This window comes from Propithecus coquereli, unplaced genomic scaffold (assembly GCF_000956105.1).
Source record: "Propithecus coquereli isolate 6110/MARCELLA unplaced genomic scaffold, Pcoq_1.0 Scaffold29, whole genome shotgun sequence".
Lineage (NCBI taxonomy): Eukaryota > Metazoa > Chordata > Mammalia > Primates > Indriidae > Propithecus > Propithecus coquereli.
This window is the reverse complement of record NW_012148507.1, coordinates 8,325,825-8,343,505: the sequence shown is the minus strand read 5'-3', so window position 1 is coordinate 8,343,505 and position 17,681 is coordinate 8,325,825.

Here is a 17,681-nt window from a genome sequence, read left to right as displayed (position 1 = left end):
ATTGGCAAGTGTTCTGTTAAGGTGAGATTTTTGGAAGCAGGGGAGATTTTCTGATTGGTTTTCGGGTACATTTTATTTGGCGGTCCTTGGTTGGCTGCAAGGGAGCATGTGAGTCGTTTGGGAATATTTCAAAAGAAGCAGAAGTGTTCGGTGTTAGGAGTGGAGGGTTTTCTGAGGGCAGCCATTTCCTGGAACAAGTGATCAGTGGGTGCTTTTTTGTGGTCAAAGTGTCATGATGGTCCCTTGGGGTGAACCTGCCGTGGCAGGCAGTTCCTCAATCAGTAGTTTGGTCCTTTTCTTTGCTAAATACTCAATAGTGTTTCATTCAGCATAATATATATGATTCCATAGTAAACCATAGTTTGTTTATTCATCGATAAATTCTCTTGTAAGAAAACTCAGTATATAGCCAATAAATTTGCCAAACTGTTAAGTTAGGAGATTATTATTCATATCACAAAGGGATTTTTCAATTTCAAAAGGACTTTTCTCAGAGATCCTTTAACTAGGAATGACCCTAGCAGCCCTTAAAATGTAGATTCATTAAATGTTTACAGAAAATCAATTTATATGTTTTTTTAATGTAAAGATTTTATCCGCATATTAGGGTCCTATTCCAGAAGACCCTTGGTTAAATTTCTTTTTATAGTCTGGGACTCATAATATTAATACATTTATTGGTTTTTCTTCCTCTCTTGGGGAAAAAAATAGAAATATGAAGCTCTGATTGTTAACTATTAACAGTTTCTAAAGCAAGTCTCACTAAAGTCCATCTATACTTTTCTTGGGAAAAAAAATTCACATTATCACCACAAATGGAACATACAGAGTTCACAAATTTTCTATGGGAAATTTTACTAATATTTGTACTAATTGTACTAATATTTGTACTAATATAAATACTAGTATTAGTACTAAGGAATAGACAGGGACCTACCTATTGAAGCTTTCCTAACTCAGGTAATAGAGCTGTGATTAAATGCTGTGATTACCTGTCTTTTCTGCATCCGAATGTTTTTTAAAAGGATCAACATGCTTTACCCTTTGAAGTAGGGGTAAATTGTTGCAGGTAAGAACTACTGTATTTGTTTTTTAGATGGAATGTAGGAAGGGCTACATCTAATTAAAAGTATGAAAATAGGAAGGACTCCCTTAGGCAGAAGGCTAAAAACTAATGTGACAATAATACCTCAATGTTGTTTAATTTTGTTTCGGTTAGTGAATAAATAGATATTAACATTTTTTTTTTTACTGGCCTCTGAGTCATTTTGTATTTTAAAACTTTTTCCTATAATTTATTTAAATGCACCAAAATTAGGCCTACTCCAAAAACAGGGAGTCAGCTCCGATTTTAGCAAATGCTTAGTATAGGTATTAATTGATTCGCTTACATTTGCCTTTCATAAATCATCACTTCTGAGCAAGTAGAAGAATAATAATTTGCAAGATTGTATTGTCTACTTACAAGTACTCAAGTGATTGCTCTTTCAGAATTCTCCTTGATCAAATGCCTACATTTTACACATCTTTCTTGAAAAAACAATAAATTATTTAGCATTGTTATTTTCATGTAACCAATACTTATGTGCTAGGTGTCAGGGATACAGTAGTGAAAAATCAACAAGGTTATCACAAAACAGGTTGAAAATACTGTAAGTGAACAGTTTCTGAGTGAGAAATTCATCAAGTTGAGATTTTTCTTTTGGGGAAAAAGATGCAGATAAGTGAGAAATAAAGCTCTCAGGTGAGATTTCTTAAGGAATGGCATTCACCCTGACCTCCACAGGCTTGAAAAAGAAGTTCTGTGGTTGAGAAGCTGGTATGTAAGATTAAAATAATCATCCTTGGCCGGGCACGGTGGCTCACGCCTGTAATCCTAGCTCTCTGGGAGGCCGAGGCGGGCGGATTGTTAGAGCTCAGGAGTTCGAGACCAGCCTGAGCAAGAGCGAGACCCCGTCTCTATTAAAAATAGAAAAAAATTAATTGGACAACTAAAAATATATATAAAAAAAAAATTAGCTGGGCATAGTGGCACATGCCTGTAGTCCCAGCTACTCGGGAGGCTGAGGGAGGAGGATCGCTTGAGCCCAGGAGTTTGAGGTTGCTGTGAGCTAGGCTGACGCCAGGCACTCTAGCCCGGGGAACAGAATGAGACTCTGTCTCAAAAAAAAAAAAATCATCCTTTAAAATAATTCCTATTCCCTCACCCTAAGATGGAATATTGTTTATAAGACACAACGCACCAAGAGTGGCATTCCTTAGATTTAAAAGCAAGGTGGAAGATGTAGCCTGGTGTTTTGTGTAAGAAATTTCATAGAACATACAGATCAAAGGGCAAAACAAGTTTGATTTATCTTCCTAGAAAAAGTGAATGTTGTTTGAAATTATCCTTTTGGGAGAAAATGGGCAGAAATTCAAGCTTGAAGAAAATTTTTTCTAATGAATGAATTTTCTTCACTCCAACAACTGTCTACCGTTTAATGATGAGAGGGTGCAAGTGAGCCTCAAATGCAAATGCTAAGTCCTTACGCTGTCACCCGTTTCTACCGCCATCTAATCGGCAGGCCGACGATGTCCAGGATAGGTGGGGATTTCCCTGAAAGACAAGAGCCATCCCTTGCTGTTGAAGTGACTGTTGATGCTGGCAGCAATTTTCACAATGGGAGAAAACTCGAGTTGGAAGGAAAGAAAAGTTCCTTTCCATTGGTATTTGTTATATTGTTATATCCTCTATAATGCCAAAAATAATCTGCTGAAAAGTAGTGGGGGAAAAAATCTAACAGATAACTGGTGTTTGTTTTTAAAAAAATATTTTTTAATGAATTCACTACAATGCATAATTATTTCTGCGTTCAGCGGAAACAATTTGAGATTTACGGATGAACAGACTGTTAGGCCCATTAGTTGATAAACTACATGATGGTTCCATGTCGTGGTCATGGTGATAGAAGCTATTAATTATTGTTTACTATGTGCTGGGCATCATTCTGCATCTAATCCCATGTCAACCTAAAATAATCAAAAGGGTCAGAGTGTAGTTTAAAGAGACTTTATGCAAGTGCAAAGTTTAAGGACACTCAGGAAGCACGGAGTCCAATGGAAGTGTAAAAATTTGGGATTGTTTATAATTGTTTATATTGTTTAGACAAAGTTTAGAGAAGCTTAACAGAATTTCAGCATCTTTCTATATAAGGTTTAAAGCTTAGTTACAATGAACTGATTAGTGAAGGTTGTCTTTTTCTCTTGGAAAAGGTATATTTAACATTTCACACTGAAGATGTAACAGTCCCGGGGTCGTTCGCGCCATCTGGTCTGAGTTAGGCACAGAACAATAAAGGAGGCAGTTAATCTATAACGAAGATCAGTGATTGGAAGGGGAAAGGCTGCCTCTGGTCTCTCCTAGTCATTTACAGCAGTGGTCCCCAATCTATGGCGAGTCGCATAATTATTTCATTATATACTACATTGTAATAATAACAGAAATAAAGTGCACAATAAATGAGCTTGAATCATCTTGAAACAATCTGCCCCTCCCTGGTCCTTGGAAAAATTATCTTCCATAAAAATAGTCCCTGGTGACAAAAAGTTTGGGGACCTCTGATTTACAGAATAAGAACAATGAGGAAGAGAGTTAATCTGTAAGAAATAGAAGTTGCAAGCTTAACTTATCCCAGCATACCTTTATTTTCGTTTATAGCCACAATTACCCAATGAAGTAGACACTATTGTTGTCTTCATTATACAATGAGGAAATGAGGCAAGGATAAGTTCTTTGCCCAAGGTCACACAGCTAATACGCAGGCAGAGCTGGAATATGAGTCTGGGTTGGTAAACTTCAAAGCCACGTGTAAAACTTACCATAGAAGAGCTCATCCTTGCCAAAACCTGAATTTGCAAATGCCTGGAAAAATATGTGACTTGATATTAAAAACCTAATAATAGGCTGGGCGAGGTAGCTCATGCCTGTAATCCTAGCACTCTGAGAGGCTGAGGGGGTAGATAGCTTGAGGTCAGGAGTTCTAGACCAGCCTGAGTAAGAGCGAGACCTCATCTCTACAAAAAATAGAAAAATTATCCGGGCATGGTGGCGCATGCCTGTAGCCCCAGCTACTTGGGAGGCTGAGGCAGGAGGATCGCTTGAGCCCAGGAGTTTGAGGTTGTAGTGAGCTGTGATGACGCCACTATACTTTAGCCCGGGTGACAGAGACCCTGTCTTCAAAAAAAAAAAAAAAAAGCCTTGCATTTAAATAATCCTTTTTTCCTGAATACTGTATTTCGTGATAGCAGCCAAGCCCACAATGATGTGATTATCACTTTAGGCTTCTAGGGAAGAAACAGTCACTTAGGCATTTTGTACCTGGCTACCTGTGTTATCTTTCTTCGTGGAAAGTGCATCTGTGATAAGAGAGCAGTTCAAGGTTAGGGAGAAACGGCAACTGAAAGACAAAGGAGGGGAAGAGGGAAGAACCCTCAAGGGATCTGTGAAAAATTGGCAAGAGTTAGGGGTGAACTGCTGAAAAATCTCGCTGCCTGGTACCCGATGGGCAGCTGACAATCGGCATGATATTTTTCATGTTCCTTCTACGCAACGGAAAACCCATGACTTTGCTTTATTTATGAGGCAGCTGAATATTTTTACTCTGAATGAGTTTTCAGACATCTGTTTGTTTGGTATTTGATTAAAGAAAAGTAATCTCTTCATCAATCTTCAAGCACCTAATTTTTTCAGCCCTTCAGATTTGTTTTCTTTGTGAATACATTACAACTTTTACCTTTCCGGGTGTTAAATGAACATTACAGTTGCCCATTGTTTTAAACTAAGCTCCTGCATGAAGCCCCCAGTAGACTAGAGTAAAACTCAAAATGGAGTCATGTATGCTGAGTTTCCATGTCTTCAAAACCAAACTATAATAAATTGTTATCAGACTTTCCAGAAGTCAGGAGAGGTTAACAGCCTCCTTTCCCGAAGAGGCCAGTTTCAATCAGCATGATGATAAAGTTCCTTTGCTTTACTTCTTACAACAAAGGTAACCTGATGTCAATCAATTATTTCTCTATTGTTCTATTTCCTTGTTCCCACCTTGTAAGGAAAGTAACTTTGAAATGACCAATCCCCTTTTTCATTCCCTGTTTCTATTTTCTTCAGCCCTTCTCTGTCTGTAAAACCAAGCTCCTCTCCTTGGCTCATGGGAACACTTACTTTATTTAATGGAATGAAATGTTGCCAGATTCTAGAATCCCAACTAAAGCCAATCAAGACCTTTGAGCTCATTTGTGATTTTGTCTCTTGACACATGGTATCTATGAATTTGCAGAAATGGAGAAAGAGATCACCAAATTTAAGCTATAAGATATGTCCTACCTAATTTATTCTTTCTTTTTAATTATCATTTTCTAAACCTAAATTATACAGCTGTCTATCAAAATGTGCAAATAAATAATTCCTACCTTGACACGATCAAAATAAAATATTTTGGTGCACAACAAAATTACATGTTTACCTTCAATATACCTTACTCATTACCTCGCAAAGAATTTATTTGATATTTGGATATTTATAAAACCTTCGCTATAAATGAAGTACGGATTCATGCTACGTGGATGAGCCTTAATTCCATTTACAGTTAATGGCCAGAAGAAGCAAACCTATGGAGACAGAATGTAGATTAGTGGTTGCTTAGGGCTGAGAAATGGGGTCGGGTCAGGGTGAAGAGTTGGGGGGAATGGAATTTGACAGCGATTAGGGATGAGATTTCTTTTAAAAGGGCTGAAAGTGTTCTAAAATCAGATTGTAGTGATGTTTGTGAACCAGCCTTTTTTATTTCCCTTTCACCCCCAGCAAATTTACACGTGGGAGCACATACCACTTAAGTATTGGCACAGCAAAATCACATAGTTGCATTCAGAGTTATTCAGTGGTAAGACTTGCTAGTGTTTATATCTTGTCTTTCACGAAGTTGGCGTGTGGCCAGTGAATTCAAATCCGTACACAGAGTGCGATGTTTGCTGGTGTAATTAACAAGTGAGGATGGAAATGACTGATGCTTTTAGCTCAACCATAAAACCGTCTTTTAAAACCAGGAACTACAACATAAAGAAAGACATGCTATTTAAATAACAATACTCCTTCTATAGAAAATCAAAGCCAATTATACTAACCCTTAATTTCCTCTGCATCCTCTTTGTCGAGGATTCAGGCAAGTCAAGAGGATAATCCGTCTGTTAGATTCCTTTTTCTCCTGCTACCAAGTGAGCAATGAGTGAATAAACACACACACCCACACACACACACACACACACACACACACACACATACACAGAAAAGCGATACGTTAAACATCACATATGTGAAAGAAAATAACATGGTGTCGAGCATATGGTGGGTATGTGATAAATAAATGATACAGTAGTTTCCTAATAAATAGGAGGGGGTTGTTTTCTGCTAAATAGAAAGCAGGCTGCAGCTTGAAGCTCTTCACTAATACATAATTACTATTTCAGTATGTGAGAAATTCAGAATATAATTAGTGATTTTCAGTATTTAGACCTTTGCTTATTGAGGCAGGAGCAAGAGGATAGAATATAGAAAGGAGATGATCTATTCCTTGCTAGGGCCTACACTTTGTTAGCATGGGGAAAAAGAACATTCAGTCTGTTTGGCGGCTCTTGGTGTTTTGAACCTTTTACTCTTTGGTCTCTTTTGGGAACTGTCAGGAAATTTTTTAATTTTCACTCTTCTGCTTTGAGACCCATGAATCAAGAAGATATAGCAGTAGTGTCCTGAGAAACAAAGACATTTTTCAACTTAGCAGCCCCAGCCTTCAAGGTGATTTGAGAGAGGTGTTGAGTGGCCAACCGCCATGCTAAATTGCTTTGACCTATTACAGTAATGGGAGACAGAGGGATTAGAGAATTCAGAGAAAACACGAAGCGCAGCAAGACATCTCTGCAATTTCATTAAACATCCCCGTAGCGGGCAAACATCTAACAACACATTGCTCCAGCCAGGAGGAGAGAATCTCCAAATCGTCACCTTTGGGGGAGTTGTGGAGACAGACACAAGGTCTGTGACCTTCATAAAATCTGATAGTGCCAGCAATTGTTGTTAGATCGCATAGAAAAAATGAGATGACCTCTTTTGGGGAGGGTGTATCATTCATTCGTTGGTTCACTAATTTCATTCAGCTCAATAAATAATGGGGGTCAGGTATGTACCTGGCCCTGTTTTAGGTACTGGAAATACTCTATTAGATCAAGACATTTAAAATTGATAGTGACTCTGAGAAGAGGAGGTATAAATGGAGAAAGAAAATATATTAAATTATAATTGTTTCTAATCTCTCTCCTTCCTCCTAAGAGGGAGAAGCCTAGGTTGTTATTGGCCTAGGTTAATAGAGATAATGGCCAAAGCAAAAACAAACAAAAAAAAACCCAAACAAACTAGAGAGCATGGAAAGATTAGTGAGATTGTATTAGAAAAGACAGCTTTACTAGAAGACGAAAAAGAACAGTTATGGGAAATGGAAATGGTGAAGGAAAGAGGACAACTTGCATAGTTGAATTTGCCTGGAATTTTGAAGATCGTGAAGATGGACGAGTGAGGGCTTTGTGGCAACTTTTGTGTCTTTGGAATTTGAGAAAGAAAGTGTGAGAAGGGAAAAAAAGGAAAAACAAATTTTGCTTGAATAAGTAACTCACTCTTCTGGAATTTTCTTTTCGGTCAAATTTATTTTTGAATTGATAATACGTGGTTTCAGCAAAAGAGTGTATACAGCAAGAATGTCTCCTTCCTAATCTGTCACATGGTTCCTCTTCCCTAAGGCATCAATTATTATTTATTTCTTATATGTCCTCCAGGACTATTGTGCATCTAAAACCAAACTCAAGTATATGCAGTAATATTTTCCCTCTTTTTATGAAAAGTGGTACCATGCTATATACGAAGGGAAAAATACCGAAATTCTTCTGAGATCAGAATTACAGTGCGGGAGAAAATGCACTGTTTGGTACTGAATATATAAAGAATCAAAGATTTTGTATTTGTCATAGACAAGTACTTGTCTTGAGTATGGGAAAATTTCTGGATCTCTGAGATATGTGAGGTTGTTCTAGCTACTTTTAAAATTATTATTGTTATTTATATTTTTTAGAGATGGGAATCTTGCTATGTTGTCCAGGCAGGAAATAAATTCCTGAGCTCACGGGATCCTCCCACTTCAGCCTCCCAAGTAGCTGGGGCTATAGTCATGTGCCAACGTGTCTGGCTTAGCTACTTGTTGTTTTAGTCCCTCTTCCTTGGTTGATGTTCTCTGGTGGATGAAACTTCTCAATGACTCCTGTTTGTCCATCTACAAACCTCTTCCCCAGACCCCCTTGTCCCCAGTGTTCCAATTTTTCTTTCAAGCTCTTGACCAAATAGCCAGACCATTTGCCACTGTCCATGAGTCTGAAGAGCCTTAGCCTGGGCTGCTTTTCTTTCACACAAAGTGGATGACCCTGTGATCCAACTGAAGCTCTGCCCACTGGAGCCATTTCCCTTCCCTCTGGTCTTCAGAGCTGACCCATCCATGAACAAAGCCCTGTCTTTCTCCTTCTCTGTGAACTGCTCACAAGGGCCCTGTCGTGCAGCCACGGGTGTGAGCTGAGGCAGAGGTGCTCGTGCAATGGTGGTGAATGATGCAGGGGTGGGGGCACCTGCTTATGCAGCTTGCTTGTGCCCTTTGCCCCTTGCTTGTGCTCGATCCCAAATGTGTCACTTCCATCCTAGACTGGAATGCTGCTGAATGCACCGGACCTTATAACTCGTGGGTCTGACAGAATCCAGTTCATGATGGGCGATTCTGGACACATCGTCACTTCCTGTCTCATGGTCAAACATTCCATCCCTCCCAGAACCTAATAGCATACCAGGAGCTGTATTTCACCTGGTTTATAATGAATGACCTCCTGCAGATGGCATGATCTTGCTCTGGAACCCTAGGGATCTGCATTGCGATTCTTATATTGAGACTTGCCGTGAAACCCTTATGGCATCTTTTCCTGCAGCAGATACCTCTAATTCTACGGGATCAGCTGGGTCAAATGGCAAAGGGACATATCTGTTTGCGTTGTAGCCAGGATCTGCTGCAGAGCCCTTTACCACTCTGGGCCTCACTCGAAACAGGAAGCTTCCTTGTTATTTGGTAAAACAGACCACAGCTGTATTTCTAAGTGTAGAATATGGTGTCTCTTGTTGAAACCACAAGGGGGTTTCAATCTAGATCTAGTTGCCTGTTGCACAAAGATCCAACTATTGGGACAATGACGATTGCCAAGGAAGAAAGGAATTTTTAATAAGACGTCCTGATCTGGAGAATGGGAAGCTGCTTCAAATCTATCTTTCCAACTGAAGGAGACTGTGGGCTTTTAAAGGAGGGGCCACGTGCCTTGGGGCAGGTTGTGGAGTAACTAACAAGGGCACCATGCGTTGAGGCAGGTTCTAAGGGTTGGTGAATTATCAGGAAATCTGTCTGGGGGCTTTCAGAATGTCAGCTCTTTGTCTTGCAGAAAATCTCCTATTTCTGGGAAATAACTCAAAAGATCAAGTAGTTAGTTAAAGGAGAGGATTATATAGGGGTCACTGAAATTTGTTCAATGGGGAGCTGGTTACATCTCCAGAACCTAAGATCCCTTCTGGGTGTTGTGGTTCTACGTTACTGGTGGGAAGCATGAGACCTGCTAATGTGTCCCTCACTTTTGGGGGGATACCTCATTATGCCTTACACCATTGACCCTGAATATTTTTGCTAATGTGGTGGGCTTTTCAAAGAACAGAAAGTTAGTTTTAATAAAGTTCAATTTATCAATTTTTTCTTTTGTGAATTGTACTTTTGATGTCATATCTAAAAATCCTATGCCTCACTCAAGGTCACAGAGGTTTTCTCCAGTGTTTTCTTTGACAAGTTTTATAATTGTGTGAAACACATTTGGATTTATGATCCATTTTGTACATAGTTTTTGTACATGGTTTAAGATATACATCAAAGTTTATTTTGTTGCATAGAATACCCAACAGTTCTAACACCATTTGTTGCAAAACTATTCTTTTCCATTGACTTACCTTTGCATCTTTGTTGAAAAATCAGCTGTCCATTTATATATATATATCAGTGGCTCTATTTCTGGACTCTCTATTCTGTCCTATTGATATACTTATCCATCTAGGTGCCAATACCCCAGTGTCCTGATAATGCTAATAAGAGCCAGGTACTGTGTGGCTCATACCTGTAATCCCAGTGACTCAGGAGGCTGAGGCAGGAGGATTGCTAGATCCCAGGAGTTCGAGGCTGCAATGAGTTGTGATCACACCATTGCACTCCAGCCTGGGCGACAGAGTAAGACCCTGTCTCTTAAAAACAAAAAACAAACAAAAAAACCCACATGAGATGGTCATACATAATGTTCAAATGGTGAAAATTTAAAAAACTGATCATATCAAGTATTGGCAAGAATGTTGAGAAATTACTGGTAGGAATGTAAAATGGAACAACCACTTTAGAGAGTAGTTTGGCAGTTTCTTAAAAAGTTAAACATATACTTACCATATGATCTAGTCATTCCATTCCTAGATATTTACCAAAGAGAAATGAAAGCAACTGTACATGACAATACTTGAACACAACTTTTTGTAGTAGCTTTATTTTAAATAGCCAAAGACTGGAAACCACCCAAATGTCCATCAATAGATGGATAAATGAACAAATTTAGCATATCCATGCAATGGAATACTATTTAGCAATAAAAAGAAATGAACCATTGATACACACAACAATATGGAAACATCTCAAAGTAATCATGCTGAGTGAAAGAAGCCGGATAAGAAAAGAGTACATATTGTACGAGTCTATTTATACAAAATTCTAGAAAAGGCAAACTTATCTATATTGATGTAAAGTAGGTCAGTGGTTGTCTGGTAATAGCGCAGAGGATAAGAATGGGTGTCAGAGAGGGAAGGAAACTTTTTTGGGTGATGAATATATTTATTATTTTGATTGTAGTGAAGTTTTCATGGTTATATACATAATCAAAACTTATCAAATTGTACGCTTGAAGTATATACAGTGTTTAGTTATTCCTCAACAAAATATTTAAAACATGTATTTTTTTTGACTAAGACCTTTCATTCGTTAAGATATGTGTAAAATATATTTATATAGCATTGGTTGACATTGTAAAAACCTGAGAACAGTAAAATGTCCATTATTATTAATAGGTGATTAGTTAAATAAATTTTGATGCTGTCATACAATTGAATATTAAAGTTATGAAAAATAATTTTATTTATCTATTATATATACAAAGAAAGATGCTTAAGATAGTTTAAATATAAAAAGTAATTTGTTTGCTGGTGGAGATATAAAACTGTACAGCTACTGTGCACAGCAGTTTGGCAGTTCCTCAAAAAATTAAAAGATAGAATTATCCTATTACCCAGAAATTCTATGTGTAGGTAGATACCGAAGAGAACTAAAAATATATGTCAATGCAAAATTCGTACATGAACGCTCATAGCAGCATTACTCATTGTAGCCCAAAGTGGAAATAACTCAAATATCCATCTGATAAATAGATAAACAAAAAGTGGTATATCAAAAAAAAAAGTGGTATATCCATACAATGGAATATTATTCAAGGGTCAAAAGGGATGAGATCTTGGTCTGTCCTACCACATGGATTAATCTGGAAAACATTAAGCTACATCAAAGAAGCCAGACACAGAAGACCACATATTGCTTGACTCCACTGATACAAAATGTCCGATATAGGGAAATCCATAGAGACAGAAGGTAGATTAGTAGAATATGTTGTCTAGGCAGAATGCCGCCCCACCACCAATCCTTTAAGTTTGCAAAGATGTCTCATCCTTCTCTTAGGTAGATGGCAAGGGATTCCGAGTCTCCTAGGGATGAAAGTGAGTGCTGTTGTGGCTCACCTCCCCCCGAAATGGGCTTTCAGAGAGGCTTATGGGATGTCTGCATGCACAGTAAGACTCAGGTCATATAACTCCCAACTGTCTAATCAAAGTGGTTCCATGACGATGTCTCAACCACGGGGAGGTCCCTATCTGGACACTATAAAACAAGACCCAGACCATAACCAAGGTCTCTTTTGCTACGAAAAGTGGTCCAGTCTTCATCTGTGGCATATGTATCTTGTTCTGTAAACCAATATCTTGCTTTTGCTCTATAATTCTATCTTGCTCCCCCTCGATACATTTCACCTCGTACTTGCCTTACTTTGGTGTGTCTGGTCATTCTTTGGCCATTAGCACACCAAGAGCTGAGAGCACACAACAAGATTGCCAAACCGGACACTTCCTGATAAGACTTGGCACTTCTGTTGTGCAAGTAGATGCCACGTAGGTCTCTTCCTCACAAGGCAACACGTGGTCCCCTCCGTCAGTGCCCTCATCTTCTCTCCTGTCTGATAACCCAAGTTCAGTCCCAGCATAACCTGGATGGGTACATGCTGGGAACGACTAAGAAGGAACGAGACTACACACAGGATGAGCTGCAAGAATTTGCTAGCATATGCTGGCAGGAGCCAGAGGAGTGCACCTTGGTCTTTATTTTGGGAGAATTTGAGCAAGGGGCCTGGAGTTGAATTTTCTCAGAACCTGAGGTCTAACACCTTGGCAAGGACTCCAGGGAATAGGGCAAACTCAGTGCCAGGGTGGTACTCAAAAGTCTGGGAAGTGGAAATGTCTGAGTTGCCCTCAGCAGGAAAGAATTCTGCAACAGGTCTGGGCTGCAGTGCAAGCAACATTGCTCATTGTCCCATATGCTCCAAAGAAGGGATGAAGAGGCTGAGGGAAGTGGAAGCTCTAGAATGTGCCCTATGAACACTCGGGCTCCTGCCACTTCATTGAGGTTTTCAGGGGCTCCAATAGTCAGGAGCCCGCCGGGTGATCTCCAAAATAAAAGACAAATGGCTGCGTCCTGTATCCCTGCTGCATAAAGGAAGCCCAGCACCCTGGTAAGCCTCTTTGGGTTCAGGAGACAACCATTCCACAGATGAGATTGCTGCTCTGGCCCACGTACTGTGTGACACAGATAACTACCAGCTTTGAGTAGGGCTCAGAGCAGGAAAGGGCTCTGCAGCAGCAGAAACGGCCCTGCTGCTTGCTCCATATGATCAGGCAGGCCCTATGGCTTTGGAATGTCACATGCGGTGGGAAGACATGGAGCTTATGGCAAGCCCCAGAGGGAGAGTCACGATGCAGCCCCTGGGATTCTGGAACCAGCCCATGCCAACCACTGCAGAGAATCATGCATGTTTTGAGAAGTAGCTATTGGAGTGTTACCGGGCCCTGGTGGAGATGATGGTTCTGGATCATGAGTACAGAATTGCCCAATAAGATTTGAGTTCTTTTGAACCCTCCAAGTCACAAAGTTGGACAGGCCCAGTGGTAGTCTGAGATCGGATATTGGTACATCCTCGATCAGGACGGAGCAGGACCAGAGACCGTGAGTGTGCCGTGTGAACAGGCAGCCCAACTGCCTTACCCTTGTCCCCCTCAATAGATGCACCAGCACCCCTCTTCCAGGAGAGGGAAAATCTTTTCCATGGGCAGAGCTGCAAGCAGGGCACCTGGTCGTCCACTTTGTATGGCAGAAGTGGCCCGAAGTAAGGATATTTACAGTTCCTGGGTGGTGGACAATGGCCTGGATCTCTGGTCACGAGCCTGGAAGGAAAAGGGCTGGAAGATTGCGACAAAGAGGTCTGGGGTGGAGGCTTGTGGGTGCACACGGAGTGAGCACAAACTGGGAGGAGTTTTATACCACATATGAACACCCCCCAGGGGAGAGGCACCGAACAACCAAGTCGATGGCCAAGATGACTTGGCCAGTTGACGTGATTCATCCTGCCTACAATTGGCAGGATGGGCACATGAACAGAGTGGCCTTAGCAGCAGAGACAGAGGCATCAAACCAGGGGACTGCTTCCCAGCAAAGGAGGCAGATGGTGCAGGCCTAGGACGCGAATGCCGCACCATCCAGAAGCAAACCTCATAGAATGCAGAAGTAACCTGTGGGTCAGTTGTGCTCCCTGCACAGGAAATCTCAGAGATGCAGTTTCATGGCCACCACAGGCTCCCGTTTGCACTGCACGGCTCTATGTCTTCACCTAACTGACCCACAGACCCAGCTGCGGTGCTCTGAAATCTATCACCATGTTTGCATTGAGGGTGTGCCTCCCCTAGGCTGCTCCCAGCCCCTGCCTGAGCATGGCAGGTCCCCTGCAAGAGGCTGGCCTCCTCTGCAGTGTGCCTTTGGCTTAAGCACTCCCCATAGGCCTGGCTGGAACTTGCTTAGAACTGCACTGCAGTCAAAGGAGGAATCTCCTGACTCCTTTCTTTCCTCCTTCCCTCCCTCCCCTCTTCTCTGCTCTTTCACTGCATCATCCCGATGGCTCCTCCACCCACCAGCTCCTTCTCCATTTTCCCTCTGCCATTGACTCTAATAAACCTCTTGCACATTGAATTCCATCTTGGCATCTGCTTCTTGTAAGACCCAGACTAACAGAGATGGCTTGTATATGTGCTGGTGGGTTGCTAAGGCAGAGTGGCAAATGTCAATCTTACATGCTAAGTGCAGTCAACTGGGAGTGGCTGCCAGGTGAGTGCTGAGTTGAGAAAGATTCTAGAACTGTGTCTGGTCCATTGAAATGAATGCCATGGTCTATCAGCAAGGTCTGCCATGAGGGTTAAGGGAGGAGAGTCTTGGTCTTTCTTTAGTCACTACTGTTGAATTGGGATGTTCTCCAAATCTTTATCAAGAAGGGTCGTGGTCAGAGAGCTATTGTATGAGAAACTTTTGTTAAGGATGAATGATATCTATAATGAGAGTGAATGATTAATGATAATGATAGTTAATGATTAATAATGATTATAAAATAATGATTATATAATGATAAAAATATATGATTATATAATGTTATATGATGAATGACAGTGCTTAATGATGAATGAAAATTATAAAATCATATTGTATCATTGAGGATCCTAAAGTGATACAAAATGTAAGATAATATGTGGCTTAATTATATAAGCCACAATATTTTTACACTGAAAGATGGTGAATCACATGGAACCTAGAAAAAAAGGTTCAAAGCATAAAAATTTGTTAGTAGCTTCCATCTCTGTCTTGGGGTGACTGTGCTCTGTGATTATTCCTGCCTCGTTGGCAGGTCTGCGTCATGGAGCCCATCATAACATGATGCTACTCATGAATATTACTCATTTCTCCCTTTATCTGATTTTATATTTGCCAAGCAACATTCTGATGTTAATCAGATTTGGGGAGTAGATTTTCCTACTGGAAAGAGAATGTGCTGACCGGTTGATATAGCTGTTCTAGTCTGTCTAGCATTTGATTTCCTTCCTATAAAAAGTCATTTTTAAAACTATAAAAGTAATGCATGCTTATCATAAAATAATAATTAAAAAGCATAAAAGCAAACTTCTAAGTTCACTTCTTATGCACAGCATCTTTCCAATCCTACTCCTTAGGAGTATCGCTTTACTTTTTGTTGTAAATTAATTGGTTTCTCCGTTGGATATCTGATGCTCAAGATGTTTTCCTTATGACCTTGTTTAAAAGGAATCTCTTGTGAATTCACTCAGAATGAACCGAGTTCCTAAATACACAAACCTAAGGGCCAACCCTTTCATTTCCAGTCCTTTTTATCTTCATGTGCCAGTCTTTTGTTAAATCTTTTATAATAGCAAACATGCTTTGCAAAAAGTGTTACGCTTTACCTGCCACTCACAGAATATGAGACCAACTTGGAAGAGTATGCGTAGGCCTGAATTTGCTACATTTTATGATTTATTCAGTCTTATCAACAATCACTCACATATTTTTGTGGGAATTGTATAACTTTTCAGTTATTTTCTAGGAGTCTTTTAACCACCCTCCAGCCCCCGCCAAGGATAAAGTAGGGGGTAAGATTTGCACTTTAGTCCTAGTGCAAATTAGTAAGCATGTACTTCAACAGTTTTTAAAAAAGAATGCACGAAGACAAATCTGAAACGATGCAGATTTCATTGACTTCTTTGTTTGCTTATTTCTTAAGAAGGTAAAGATTAATATTATTGGCAATTTCCAAACCGAAAGCAATTCCTGTTGAGAAAAATTATTTCCGTAAGATGAGTAAGGTTAGGCTTTTAGTATACATGGAATTTATTTCAAAATATTTTTCTCAATGGAGAACATCTGAATCTTTTTTTGTTTTTAAATGCTCTCCTATAAGAATTTAGGAAAGACACCTTGAGCATAAAATTTCTAAGGGAAATTATTTTTTAGTAACAGAAAAGACAACTTACCAAAACAATGCTGATAAAACTATAAAGACAAATATAATTGTGTAATTAAAAAAAACTTAAATCATGGTTTCACTTAGGGACTACATTATTTTCATAAACGAACCATATTTACAAAGTATACTCATTTTATTTAAGGCTGATGAGTTTTAAAAATTTCAATACTACCAAAAACTGATAAAAATTTTTAGCAATAATTTTTTTAGGTGGGACAAACATTACGCTGAAAATGAATACAGAAATCTGGTTGACTGATCTTTTCATGTAGATTAAACAGATAATTCTTCTTCCCAAAGCAACTCATTTATTCTCTCATCCTTTCCTAAAATTAGAATTAATTTTTCTACTAACAGGGAAAGTACTACCACAGAAATAAAGATTCTCTAAAACATTCAAAGAACTACCTACTTTCTCTCTTTTTCATTAAAACGTGGAATTATTGTGTAGCACATTTATTATTCACTAGTGTTCATACAATGGAATGCTGTAAGGGAAGTTACAAAAATATACCGTAGATGAGGAGAGACTGTGATTAGTAAATATTGCATTTGCTCAAGGTGGTCACAGAAGCAAGCCCAGGGTCACCCTGGCTCTCTTCCCTGAACTTCATTTTCTGATGTTGGAAGTCAGACAGGATTTAATAGCTATTTGAGACAAAATTACTGTGCCTTACAATCTTTCCATAATAAAGAACCATAGTATTAATAGTATGGAAATGTCATTTCAGTCATCAGACCCACTAGATTAGACTGATGTGTTTGATCCTCTTCTATGTAAGGTCAATGATTGTCGCTCGAGCAGTCTTAATCCATTTGTTTTGATTTTTTCTTTTCTTTTTCAAATTTAACATTACCCATGGGTTAGGCAAAATATCAAGGTCGGAATGCAAACTTACACTCTGCCTTCATATTCAATTTATCTCTAGCTTGGGAGAAACAGCCCTCTGCCCTCATGAAGATATTAGCAGCTTCTCATGTCCTACTGCTGTGATCCTTAATTTAGATGCTAAAGCTAAAAATCCAATAAAACCATTGCCATGAGTTTATCTATTATGCCATCTGGCACATGATGTCAGTTTGTCGTGGAAAATTCCAATTTTGGGGGGTTTCTTATTTTCATACATGAGGAGTGGAACTTTTATTATACTTTAAATATCAGTGTATAGGACTGGTCTTTTCAATGTCATTTGAATTGTGATAAAGATTTTGAAGTCATAGTTGCTTTCATGCAAATGTTATTTCCTGGCTCAACCAGATGATAACACTTTATTAATAATAAAGTACTAAACAGACCAAGGTACTCTACTGGCACATTTTTG